This window comes from Cervus canadensis, chromosome 33 (genome assembly GCF_019320065.1).
Source record: "Cervus canadensis isolate Bull #8, Minnesota chromosome 33, ASM1932006v1, whole genome shotgun sequence".
NCBI lineage: Eukaryota > Metazoa > Chordata > Mammalia > Artiodactyla > Cervidae > Cervus > Cervus canadensis.
Window position 1 is genome coordinate 143,075 of NC_057418.1, and position 12,793 is coordinate 155,867.

Sequence of the window (12,793 nt, forward strand, 5' to 3'; positions counted from 1 at the left end):
TTTAATAAGAAATACAGTGGGGGACAGATATACACCCATGGTTGATTCATGTCAGTGTATGGCAAAACCACCACAGTATTGTAAAGTAATTTAAAAAAATAGAAATATGTTTTTTCCATTAGATTACAGATTATTAATCAAAGGAAATAAGTAAATAAAGTGTTCATTTACAAGTCTCTAAATATTTGCTTTCTTAGTTTTTGAAATTAAGGTTCTTATTCTTCATTCTTCAAATTTGGCAACTCAGAAACTTACCTGCGATGAGCAAGTTCTCCTGTGCTTGCCTCTGGAAGGTGAACAATATAGACAGATCACACTTAAGTTTTACTTAGTGACAGTTGGGAGTTAAATCTCTGAGGCATTTGCCCTCACTCTTCTGTGTTATGCAATCCTGTGATTAATTAGATTTCTAGTTTTGTATTTTCCCCCATGAATGCCGTAACAACTTTAGAAAAGGCCGAACTTTAATTATTCACACTTGAAGCAAATTGATCATATGAGATTTTTTTTTAACTTGTTAATGTGATGTATCACACTAATTTGCATCCTTATGATGCTTGCTTTGAAATTTTGTCAGATAGTTGCTTATCACCACTTAGGTTAGTTATTCTTCTGAGGTTTTATTTTGTTCATTTGTTTGGAATTTATTTCTCTGCTTCCTCACTTTACATGGAGTGAAATGAAGTGAAAGTCACTCAATCATGTCTGACTCTTTGCGACCCGATGGATATACAGCCATGGGATTCTCCAGGCCAGAATACTGGAGTGGATAGCCATTCCATTCTCCAGAGGATCTTCCCAACCCAGGGATTGAACCCAGGTCTCCCACATTGCAGGTGGATTCTTTACCAGCTCAGCCACCAGGGAAGCCCAAGAATACTGGAGTGGATAGCCTATCCCTTCTCCAGGGGATCTTTCCGACCCAGGAATTGAACCGGGGTCTCCTAAATTGCAGGCAGCTTCTTTATCCGCTGAGCTATTTATATGTATTAGGTAAGTCAGTTATGTTTCCTATCTCTCCACCACATAGGGTTCCCTGTATGTGAGCTGCATGAGCCTTTCTGTTGTGATGGGGCCAGCTACTGCAGGCGCAGTCCTAGGCGAATTGCCCTCTGGCCAGTTTGGCTAAAAGGTTCTGTCTGATACAGTGGCTGCTGGCCCACTGTTGGGCGGGCTTAGGTCCTGAGGTGACTGGCTACAGGCGTGGAGGGGCTAGGACTGTTCCAGGCCTGCTAGTGGACAGGACTGGGGTCCCTGTGGCTGGTCAGGGGCTTGGAGAGGCTGGAGCTCATTTCAGCCCATTGCTGGGAGAGCTCTGGTCCCTGGGCATCCAGCTGCAGCACCTGGGGCTCCTGGTCTGATGGCAAGTATCTAGCGGATGAGCAAGCCCTTCTCACTAACAGACCAGAGTGAGGACTGGGCAATGCTGGCTGCCATGAGTGTCCTAGCACCCAAATGAGTCTCAGAAGTGGCTGCTGCCAGCATCTGTGTTACCAAAGGAGTTCCACTTGGTTCCTGCTTCTACAAGAGGCTCTCCAAGACCAGCAAATGGATTTGATCTGGGCACCCTTAAAATTAAGGCCTTTACACTCAGACTCAGAGTGCATGAGATTATGCATGGACCCTTTAAGAGCTGAGTCTGTTTCCTGCAGCCATCCAGCTCTCTCATGGGCAAACCTTTCCAGCTTTCAAAGCCAGACCTTCCGGGCTTGTATTCCAGTGGAGGAGTCCTGGGCTAGGGAGTCCAGTGGGAGCTCAGACCCTTCACTCCCCTGGGGAGAGACTCTGCAATTGTCTTTATCCTTCCATTTGTGAGTTGCCCACCTGGGGGTGTGGGTTTTGACCATACCATGTCTCTATCCCTCCTACCCAATTCACAGTAGTCCTTCTTTTTATCCTTAGGTGTGGAAATCTTTTCTTCTAGTCTTCAGGTGTTATCATAAATAGTTTTTCTGTAAATAACTATCAACAGTGCTTGATATTTATATCATCATATAATTTTCTATGACATATGTCAATCCACACCTCTACTAATATTCTATCATTGTGAATCCTCTGGTTATTAAACATCAATACCAGTGATGTCTTTCATTTTAATATTAGCTACTATGTATTTTTTTTTCCTCATGACTAATACACTTGATTACCCATTTTTTAAAAATGCAGGATGAAATAATTGTTTAATGGGTCCAGCTTGATGGCATTAGGACTCCTGAAACACATGCTAACTATCTTATGATTGCCACTTTATCCAAGGTCTAACTGGCCTAGGGATATCACATATTCTATTGTTATGCATATGCTTAAAAAGAAAAAAGCACACACACCAATAGAATTGGCTATTGCCTTGAGAGATTCATACCAATGTAGTTACAGAATGTGGTAGCAGGAGTAGACAAGAAAGATTATTCAGACTAAGCCCATCTTTTAGCAGAGCAGACATTATGTCCCAAAGAGAAAAAGTGATTTGCTGGAGGTCACATTGCTGGTGAGCTGAAATACAAATTCAGACCCAATTCCATTATTGTTTCTTCAGTTCATAGAATGCTGAAGAAGAAGACTTCAAACTAGGTTAAATTTGCTGCCTCTTAAGACAAGCTACACACTTATTGATGTAGTGAGTATTAATACACACAGCAGAATCATCATACGTACACAGGCACAGATATGTTTTCATACTTTATACTTTCATACACACTATATTTTCATACTTTAAAAGTTTCATCCAAATATTCTTTAGAAAATTACATTATACTTGATCTGACAGAACACTGAGTGTTTACTGCTTGATAATTTTCTTAAAATTAAACACAAACAGAACCAGCAAATCCTATTAAAACAGTCTTTAAAGAAAAGAGTTTAAAAAAAAGGTAAAGAGGTTAAGGGATGTCTCTTTATCTTAAACACATATGAAAGATAGTCATTGAATCTAATTTTATGCAACAAAAAAAGATTTAATTTTTATAGACATGAATATGTTTAATATGTTTTTATTCATAAATTGAGTGTGGAAGGAGTTGAACTGTAATTAATTTCCTGATATGTGAAATATTCTATGAACAGCAAATATATTATCTGTAATATAAAATAAAATATTTTAGAGTAATGTATACTTTTGTGTTAAAACTCAATTCAATCAGTAATTGAAAGCAAATAACCTGCTGATAATTATGTTTTAATGTGTTGTTTTATGAAATAAGCCAGAAAGATAAACACCAATACAGTATACTAACGCATATATATGGAATTTATTTTTATTTTTTTCCATTTATTTTTATTAGTTGGAGGCTAATTACTTTACAATATTGTAGTGGTTTTTGCCATACATTGACATGAATCAGCCATGGATTTACATGTGTTTCCCATCCCGATCCCCCCTCCCGCCTCCCTCTCCATCCCATCCCTCTGGGTCTTCCCAGTGCACCAGCCCTGAGCACTTGTCTCATGCATCCAACCTGGGCTGGTGATCTGTTTCACCCTTAATAGTATACATGTTTCGGTGTTATTCTCTCAGAACATCCCACCCTCACCTTCTCCCACAGAGTCCAAAAGTCTGTTCTATACATCTGTGTCTCTTTTTCTATTTTGCATATAGGGTTATCATTACCATCTTTTTACATTCCATGTATATTCATTAGTATACTGTATTGGTCTTTATCTTTCTGGCTTACTTCACTCTGTATGATGGGCTCCAGTTTCATCCATCTCATTAGAACTGATTCCAGTTAATTCTTTTTAATGACTGAGTAATATTCCATGGTGTATATGTACCACAACTTTCTTATCCATTCATCTGCTGATGGGCATCTAGGTTGCTTCCATGTCCTGGCTATTATAAATGATAACCCTATATTCTTATGTTATTTTAAAGTGCATGATGTTCAGCACTTTTTATGCCTAATGAGATATATAGAATTAGAAAAGAAGTTAAATTGAAAACCTTGTATAACTCATCATCTCATCCTCCTGGAATCAGAGAAGAGTGACTCCATGTTCATTTTTGATGATGTAAAGTAAAATGGGTGGTCATGACAACCTGACATAATGTTATGTTTTTCATAAATGGATTGACTGTTAATTTATTACTGTGAGAACAACAGAAGTACTTAATTTAGTGTTACAAAGTGAGGATTACTTAATATCCATCTACTTGGCAATCACCACTACTTAAATTGTTAAGAATACAGTTCCTGTTTATTTCACAAATACACAGAGAGAGAATATAAGTACTTACAAATGGGATGCTAATGCAAATACTACTACTACTTTTTTCCCCATTGAACACAAATTTGTTAATAACCATTTCTTTACAACTGCAACTGTATTAACCAGGTTTTTATTCCCTAATTTTAAGAAGAATAATGCTATGAGCACATGAAAAGAGGTGGAGTCTTCTTTTCTAGTGAGCTTTAGAGAAGGTCCTGGTACATTGCCCCCAACTCCCACTCATGTAATTACTATAGAATTGTTCCCACTGATGTAATCAGGGCAGTATTATGGAGAATAGAAGATTGAGAAATTCTCTATATACGATGATCCCTGCCTCTGATACATATTTAACCTATGCCAAAAGATAGAAGCATAAGTGAATTTTGCCTAGAATAGATATTCTGTAATAAACTATTAAAAATAGAATTTTTTAAAATGTATGACAAAACCCACTGAAAAAATAAATAAATAAATAAAAAATAAATGTCAAAAATTGGCAAAGCTCATTTTTGCATCAATTTTTCAAGGGACACTTGTTTACTTATTCACTAAATATTTCTGAATGGCATCATGAAACCAAGCATTTTAAGTAGCAAAGTAGAAGCTTTGTGAACAAGACAGGCTAGGGTCTTGTACTTATGAAACGTTGAGTTAAGGTTTTTCTTTTATTTATTTACCTATTTTTATTACTTAAGTACTACTAAGTGTCATGATGGGATATGTGTAGGGTATTACTATTACACAGGAAAGGCAAAAACAAACCTTTTTACCCACTAACTCTCACTTTTGAGGGAGAAAGTTTATTAATCCCATTGTTTTAAAAAATATTGGAATATTTGGACCATCAGTTGAATTGGTGTGGGAAGAAGGATTCTTCTGCCCATGATATCTCTCTCAAGCATACACATGAACAGAGAAGAGATATATCTTTTCTAAAAAATAGCAAAGTGAACCCATTACTATTCTTCCTTAGTTTAGAGATACAATGAAGATAAATAATTTCTGACCCCTACATTCAATTTATGCATAAAGATAAGAGATGGAAAGTATCTAGAAGTTGTATTGGTGAGATTACCAGACTTAGTCAAAGTACCTGAACATAAGCTATCAGAATCTTTAAATAAATCATTTTGGGTAAAAACGTAATTTAGTGCCAATTGCTCTTTTCAGTGCAGTTTTCACATCCTGTTTCTTAAACTGTAGATCAGTGAATTTAACACTGGGATTAAAACTGTGTGGAAGACATGGGACATTTTGTCTGTGTCCATAAAGTAATGAGCTGGATCTGAGATATATGAGCAGGAGTGTGCCAAACAATGTAGCCACAGTGGCTAGCTGGGAGGCACATGTAGAGAAGGCTTTGCATCTCCCCTTGGCTGAGTTCATTCTAAGGATGGTTGTTATGATGTGGCTGTAGGAGAGGAAGACAATGATGATACTGCAACCCGGAACACAGCTGCTATAAGGGAACATCACAATCTCATTGATGGTTGTATCTGAGGAAAAGAGGGCTAATATGGGTAGGAAGTTACAGAAAAAGTGATTGATGACACTGGAATTGCAGAATGACAGCTGAATTGTGCAATAGGTAAAAACTGCTGGATAGATCAAAGCTTCTAAGTACACAAAAACTACAAGCTGAGTACAGAATCTCCTGGACATGACAACTGTATAAAGAAGTGGATTACAAATGGGTACATAAAGCTCATAAGCCATGATAGTCAACATGAGACATTCCACATCTGCAAAGGTCCCAAAACAATACATCTGAATGGCACATAAATTAAATAAAATCTTCTTTAGCTCAGATGAGAAATCAGCCAGCATACTGGGAGAGACAGTGGAGGAGTAGTGAGCGTCACAGAAGAACACATTGCTCAGGAACTAATACACGGGTGTGTGGGGCCTGGGGTCCACCTTGAGCAGCAGGACCATCCCTACACTGACAATCACAGTTACGCTGTGAACCAGCAGGAGAAGAATGAGGAGCGCCTGCTGCACATCCCGTCTGCCAGGAAGTCCTGGCATTACCAACTCAGGAAGCAGCGCAGCTCTCAGCCGTCATCACTCACGTCTGGGAATCCCTGGTTATGAAAGAGGAGATGGAAGAGGAAGATAACATCATCTTACTACCTCAGTATTTCAGTTGCTGATCCTTTCTGTATTTCAGTGATTAAGAAAAGAGATAATGCTAGGACTATGTGATGCAAACTGACTCCCTGTAAATTTATTTAATTTAGTATAACAACAATAATAATAATGATATCACTTCCATTTGCATAGCACTGGGCTGTTTGTTTCATTGAGTTAAACAAGGTTGTGGTCTGTGTGATCATACTGGCTAGTTTTCTGTGATTATGGTTTTAGTATGTCTGCCCTCTGATGCCCTCTTGCAACACCTACTGTCTTACTTGGGTTTCTCTTACCTTGGACGTGGGGTATCTCTTCACAACTGCTCCAGCAAAGTGAAGCCACTGCTCCTTACCTTGGATGAGTGGTATCTCCTCACAACCGCCCCTCCTGACCTTGAACATCAGGAGGGGTGGCCTATAAGCCCTCCTGCACCCATGCAGCCACCGCACTTGGACGTGGGGTTGCTCCTCTGGGCCGCAGCCCCTGACCTCAGGCATGGGGTAGCTCATCTCGGCATCTGCCCCTGACCTCAGGGGTTGGGTAGCTCCTCTCAGCCACCGCCACTGGTCTCAGGCATGCGGTAGCTCCTCTCGGCCGCTGCCCCGACCTCGGAGGTGAGGTAGCTCCTCTCAGCCCAGACCACAGTCTTGTCTAACTCAATGAAACTAAGCCATGTCATGTGGGGCCACCATAGACGGACAGGTCATGGTGGAGCGGTCTGACAGAATGTGGTCCACTGGAGAAGGGAATGGCAAACCACTTCATTATTCTTGCCTTGAGAACCCCATGAACAGGATGTAAAGGCAAAATGATAGGATACTGAAAGAGGAACTCCCCAGGTCAGTAGGTGCCCATTATGCTACTGGAGATTAGTGGAGAAATAACTCCAGAAAGAATGAAGGGATAGAGAAAAAAAAAAAAAAAAAACAATTCCCAGTTGTGAATGGGACTGGTGATAGAAGCAAGGTCCGATGCTGTAAAGAGCAATACTGCATAGGAACCTGGAATGTTAGGTCCATGAATCAAGGCAAATTGGAAGTGGTCAAACAGGAGATGGCAAGAGTGAATGTTGACATTCTAGGAATCAGCAAACTAAAATGGACTGGAATGGGTGAATTTGACTCAGATGACCATTATATGTACTACTGTGGGCAGGAATCCCTTAGAAGAAATGGAGTAGCCATCATGGCCAACAAAAGAGTCTGAAATGCGGTATTGGATGCAATCTCAAAAACAACAGAATGATCTCTGTTCATTTTCAAGGCAAACCATTCAATGTCACGGTTATCCAAGCCTATGCACCAATGAGTAATGCTGAAGAAGCTGAAGTTGAATGGTTCTATGAAGACCTACAAGAGCTTTTAGAACTAACACCCAAAAAAGATGTCCTTTTCATTATAGGGGACTGGAATGCAAAAGTAGGAAGTCAAGAAACACCTGGAGTAACAGGAAAATTTGGCCTTGGAGTTTGAAATGAAGCAGGACAAAGGCTAATAGAATTTTGCCAAGAGAACGCACTGGTCATAGAAAACACCGTCTTCCAACAACACAAGAGAAGACTCTGCACATGGCCATCACCAGATGGTCAACATGGAAATCAGATTGATTATATTCTTTGCAGCCAAAGATGGAGACACTCTATACAGTCAGCAAAAACAAGACTGGGAGCTGACAGTGACTCAGATCATGAACTCCTTATTGCAAAATTCAGACTTAAATTGAAGAAAGTAGGGAAAACTACTAGTCCATTCAGGTATGACCTAAATCAAATCCCTTATGACTATACAGTGGAAGTGAGAAATATATTTAAGGGACTAGATCTGATAGACAGAGTGCCTGATGAACTATAGACGGAGGTTCGTGACATTGTACAGGAGACAGGGATCAAGACCATCCCCTGGTCTTGGAAAGAAATGCAAAAAGGCAGAATGGTTGTCTGAGGAGGCCTTACAAATAGCTGTGAAAAGAAGAGAAGTGAAAAGCAAAGGAGAAAGGGAAAGATATTCCCATTTGAATGCACAGTTCCAAAAAAGAGCAAGGAGAGATAAGAAAGCCTTCCTCAGTGATCAGTGCAAAGAAATAGAGGAAAACAACAGAATGGGAAAGACTAGAGATCTATTCAAGAATATTAGAGATACCAAGGGAACATTTCATGCAAAGATAGGTTCGATAAAGGACAGAAATGGTATGGACCTAACAGAAGCAGAAGATATTAAGAAGAGGTGGCAAGAATACACAGAAGAACAGTACAAAAAAGATCTTCATGACCCAGATAATCATGATGGTGTGATCACTCACCTAGAGCCAGACATCCTGGAATGTGAATTCAAGTGGGTCTTAGAAAGTATCACTATGAATAAAGCTAGTGGAGGTGATGGAATTCCTGTTGAGCTATTTCAAATCCTAAAAGATGATGCTGTGAAAGTGCTACACTCAATATGCCAGCAAATTTGGAAAACTCAGCAGTGGCCACAGGACTGGAAAAGGTCAGTTTTCATTCCAACCTCAAAGAAAGGCAATGGTAAAGATTGCTCAAACTACTGCACAATTGCACTCATCTCACACGCTAGTAAAGTAATGCTCAAAATTCTCCAAGCCAGGCTTCAGCAATACATGAACTGTGAACTTCCAGATGTTCAAGCTGGCTTTAGAAAAGGCAGAGGAACCAGAGATCAAATTGCCAGCATCCTCTGGATCATGAAAAAAGCAAAAGAGTTCCAGAAAAACATCGATTTCTGCTCTATTGACTACACCAAAGCCTTTGACTGTGTGGGTCACAATAAACTGTGTGAAATTCTGAAAGAGATGGGAATACCAGACCACCTGACCTGCCTCTTGAAAAACCTGTATGCAGTTCAGGAAGCAACAGTTAGAACTGGACATGGAACAACAGATTGGTTCCCAATAGGAAAAGGAGTATATCAAGGCTGTATATTGTCACCCTGCTTATTCATCTTCTATGCAGAGTACATCATGAGAAACACTGAGCTGGAAGAAGCACAAGTTGGAATCAAGATTGCTGGGAGAAGTATCAATAACCTCAGATATGCAGATGACACCACCCTTATGGCAGAAAGTGAAGAGGAACTAAAAAGCCTCTTGATGAAAGTGAAAGAGGAGAGTGAAAAAGTTCACTTAAAGCTCACCATTCAGAAAACCAAGATCATGGCATCTTGTCCCATTACCTGATGGGGAATAAATGGGGAGACAGTGGAAACAGTGTCAGACCTTATTGTTTTGGGCTCCAAAATCACTGCAGATGGTGATTGCAGCCATGAAATTAAAAGACACTTACTCCTTGGAAGGAAAGTTGTGACCAATCTAGATAGAATATTAAAAATCAGAGACATTACTTTGCCAACAAAGATCTGTCTAGTCAAGGTTATGGTTTTTCCAGTGGTCATGTATGGATGTGAGAGTTGGACTGTGAAGCAAGCTGAGCACCAACGAATTGATGCTTTTGAACTGCGGTGTTGGTGAAGACTCTTGAGAGTCCCTTGGACTGCAAGAAGATCCAACCAGTCCATCCTAAAGAAGATCAGTCCTGGCTGTTCATTGCAAGGACTGATGTTGAATCTGAAACTCCAAAACTTTGGCCACCTGATGCGAAGAGTTGACTCATTGGAAAAAATCCTGATGCTGGGAGGGATTATGGGCAGGATGAGAAGGGGACGACAGAGGATGAGATAGCTGGATGGCATCACCGACTCGATGGACATGAGTTTGAGTAAACTCTGGGAGTTGATGGACAGGGAGGCCCGGCCTGCTGCGGATTATGGGGTTGCAAAGAGTCGGACATGACTGAGCCACTGAACTGAACTGTACTATTTGTGGCATTTTGTCATCTAAATTATTGACACATCAACCTTATTAGTATGTATGCCAATTTTTGCTACTTTTACTCATATTAAGAAACTGGTGTCCTCAGATCTGAGACAGTAATTCTTAAATTAATTGGTCCAGATAACCTACATATTCTGACAAGATAGTGGCTCTTTTCAATATTGCAGAAATATTGTTTTATCCTGAAATAGAGATACATAGCTAATGAGTGGTATAAATAATGGATGTGTCCCTTTGCTATTTCCTCATCATGAACAATTATGGAATAGGCAGACCTATTCAATTTTCCTGGATATACCATGCTCCTGTATCCTGTAAGTCTTTTATTTTCTCCCCACCCAGTATACATTCTTACTGTTGTTGTTTAGCCACTAAGTTATTTCTGACTCTTTTGTGATCCCATGGACTGTAAGCCACCAGGATCCCTGTCCATGGGATTTTCCAGGGAAGAATACTGGAGTGGGCTGCCATTTCCTTCTCAGGGCATCTTCCCTATCCAGGCATTGAAACCCGGTCTCCTGCATTGGCAGGCAGATCCTTCACCACTGAACCACCAGAGAAGTCCAATATCCAGTAACAAGTATCGTTAATTGGAGCAGGGAGGGAACTGAAGAGGGTGGAACTGTCTCCATAAGTTATATGCTGGAGAGCGCAGGTAGAAATATTCCAGGGCTGACCCCACTCCCCTAAAACTGAGCTGTTGCTCAGGGGACATTATGAAGAATGTTTGGAACTTAACATAGAGCTCCTGGTAAGACAGGTGACATTGAGGCAAGAAAGGCAGTATGGTTTCCTGCATGTATCATTCTGCCATAATTAACTAGAATGTATGTGATCTACTCACCAATAGATCAGATATGTAAGATGTTTGGTAAAATTACTCCTATGTCTTCAGTTCCACATATGCAAAAAGATTCACATATTAGTGATGCCTCCATCCCAATCCCCCAGACACTGTAATATTGGTTTACTGTTTTCTTTGATCCTTATTCTACCTCTCTGGTTTAAAGGAGTTGATGTTTCCTGAATTTCCTGCCCCAGTCTTACATTCTACACAATAGGTTATGTTATATACAATGTCACAAATATTCTCCTCTGTTCTTTTAGAATATTCAAAGAGTGGAGTTGCGTGTGTATGCAATGTTGATATATAAAAACTGGGGTGTGGTCTGACTTTTATTCTTTCTAGACTTAAGTATTATGGTGAATTTCCCAGGTGGTGCAGAGGTAAAAAATCTTGGGTGGGGAAGATCCTTTGGAGAAGAAAACGGCAACCCACTCCAGGATTTTTGCCAGGAAAAGTGCATGGACAGAGGAGTCTGGTGGGCTACAACCCATGGGGTAGCAAAGAGTTGGACATGACTTAGAGACTAAATAACAATAAAGAATTATGGCATTTGGATATCATAAATATTGTGTTATGGACTTGGATTTATACATATTGGTAGTTGTAATAATGTTATCTCTACTATTATTTAAAAAAGACAAGAGCAAATTGACCTGTACAATGACATTATGTGCAACAGTGAAAAATGGCTTGCATATCAACCTTGATTAAAATAAAAAAGCTAAAATATTTAATGTTCTTCTACAAATTATAAATTAGCTTGTCAAATTCACACAGGTTTAACAAGTAAGTATCTTTGTTTAGCTATTGCATTTTAGTGTTTATATAATTGAGCAAGCAAGTATAAAATGACTCATTTGAAACTGTTCAGTACTTCTTCACTTTGCTACAAAAGTAAGTCTCTCTGCCACTTTCCATATTCTTTAAATTTATCCATTTAGAAACCTACCTGCAATGAACAAGTCTTCCATCTTTTCACTCTGGTACATGTAACATAGGCAGATAGCTTTTTATTTCAGTCTGGCGACTATTGGGACTTAAGTCTCTAAAGCTTCAACTTTTATATTTTTATGTTATAAGAACATGGTAAATTAGATTTCTAGTTCTGTATTTTCCCCTATGGATGCACAGCAGCTTTAGCAAGGGTTGAGCTTTTAATACTTCTTTCTTTTCACAAAATTTATCACTCTCTGAAATTTATCAGAATTTATTTTAATACTATGCTTTATGGATACCAAAATCTACATTCTCCTCCCATGAAAAGAGATGCCTAATGAAATTAAAATAGATTTTTCCACTAACAATTTTCATGTCTTTCTCATTGCTGATCCAGTTTCTTCCATTTTTAAAGATTGCCTTCATTTCTTATTTATAGATATGACAATCTTACATGTTGCTTTATTCATTAGTCAGGGTCTGAGACCTTTTCCTCAAGGACATGTCAGTCACCCTTATTTCATTTTTTTTTTTTTGATTGTGTGGCTTCAGAATAATTTTCCTTTCTTCTAAGTTATGACTAGCCTAATAGTTAAATGAACACAAGTCAGGGTAATAGGAGAAAAACAAATTACTTTTCTACATATGGATGTCCCATAAAAAATATTGAGATTCAAAGTGACCAAAGCAGAAAGCTTTTATTCATTTTAGGCAAGAAAGCAGTAATTTGTGAGGAATTGACAAGACAAAGGTGTTTAGGCTTAGGACAGTAATTAGTAAGCATCTGGTCCCACCACTTCATGACAAATAGATGGGGAAAAAATG

At 39.2% G+C, this 12,793-nt stretch overlaps 1 pseudogene; it reads right to left on the bottom strand.

Moving 5' to 3' along the window:
• Positions 1–5,334: 5,334 nt before the first annotated feature.
• On the bottom strand, positions 5,335–6,237 carry LOC122433816 (annotated as a pseudogene).
• Positions 6,238–12,793: the final 6,556 nt, after the last annotated feature.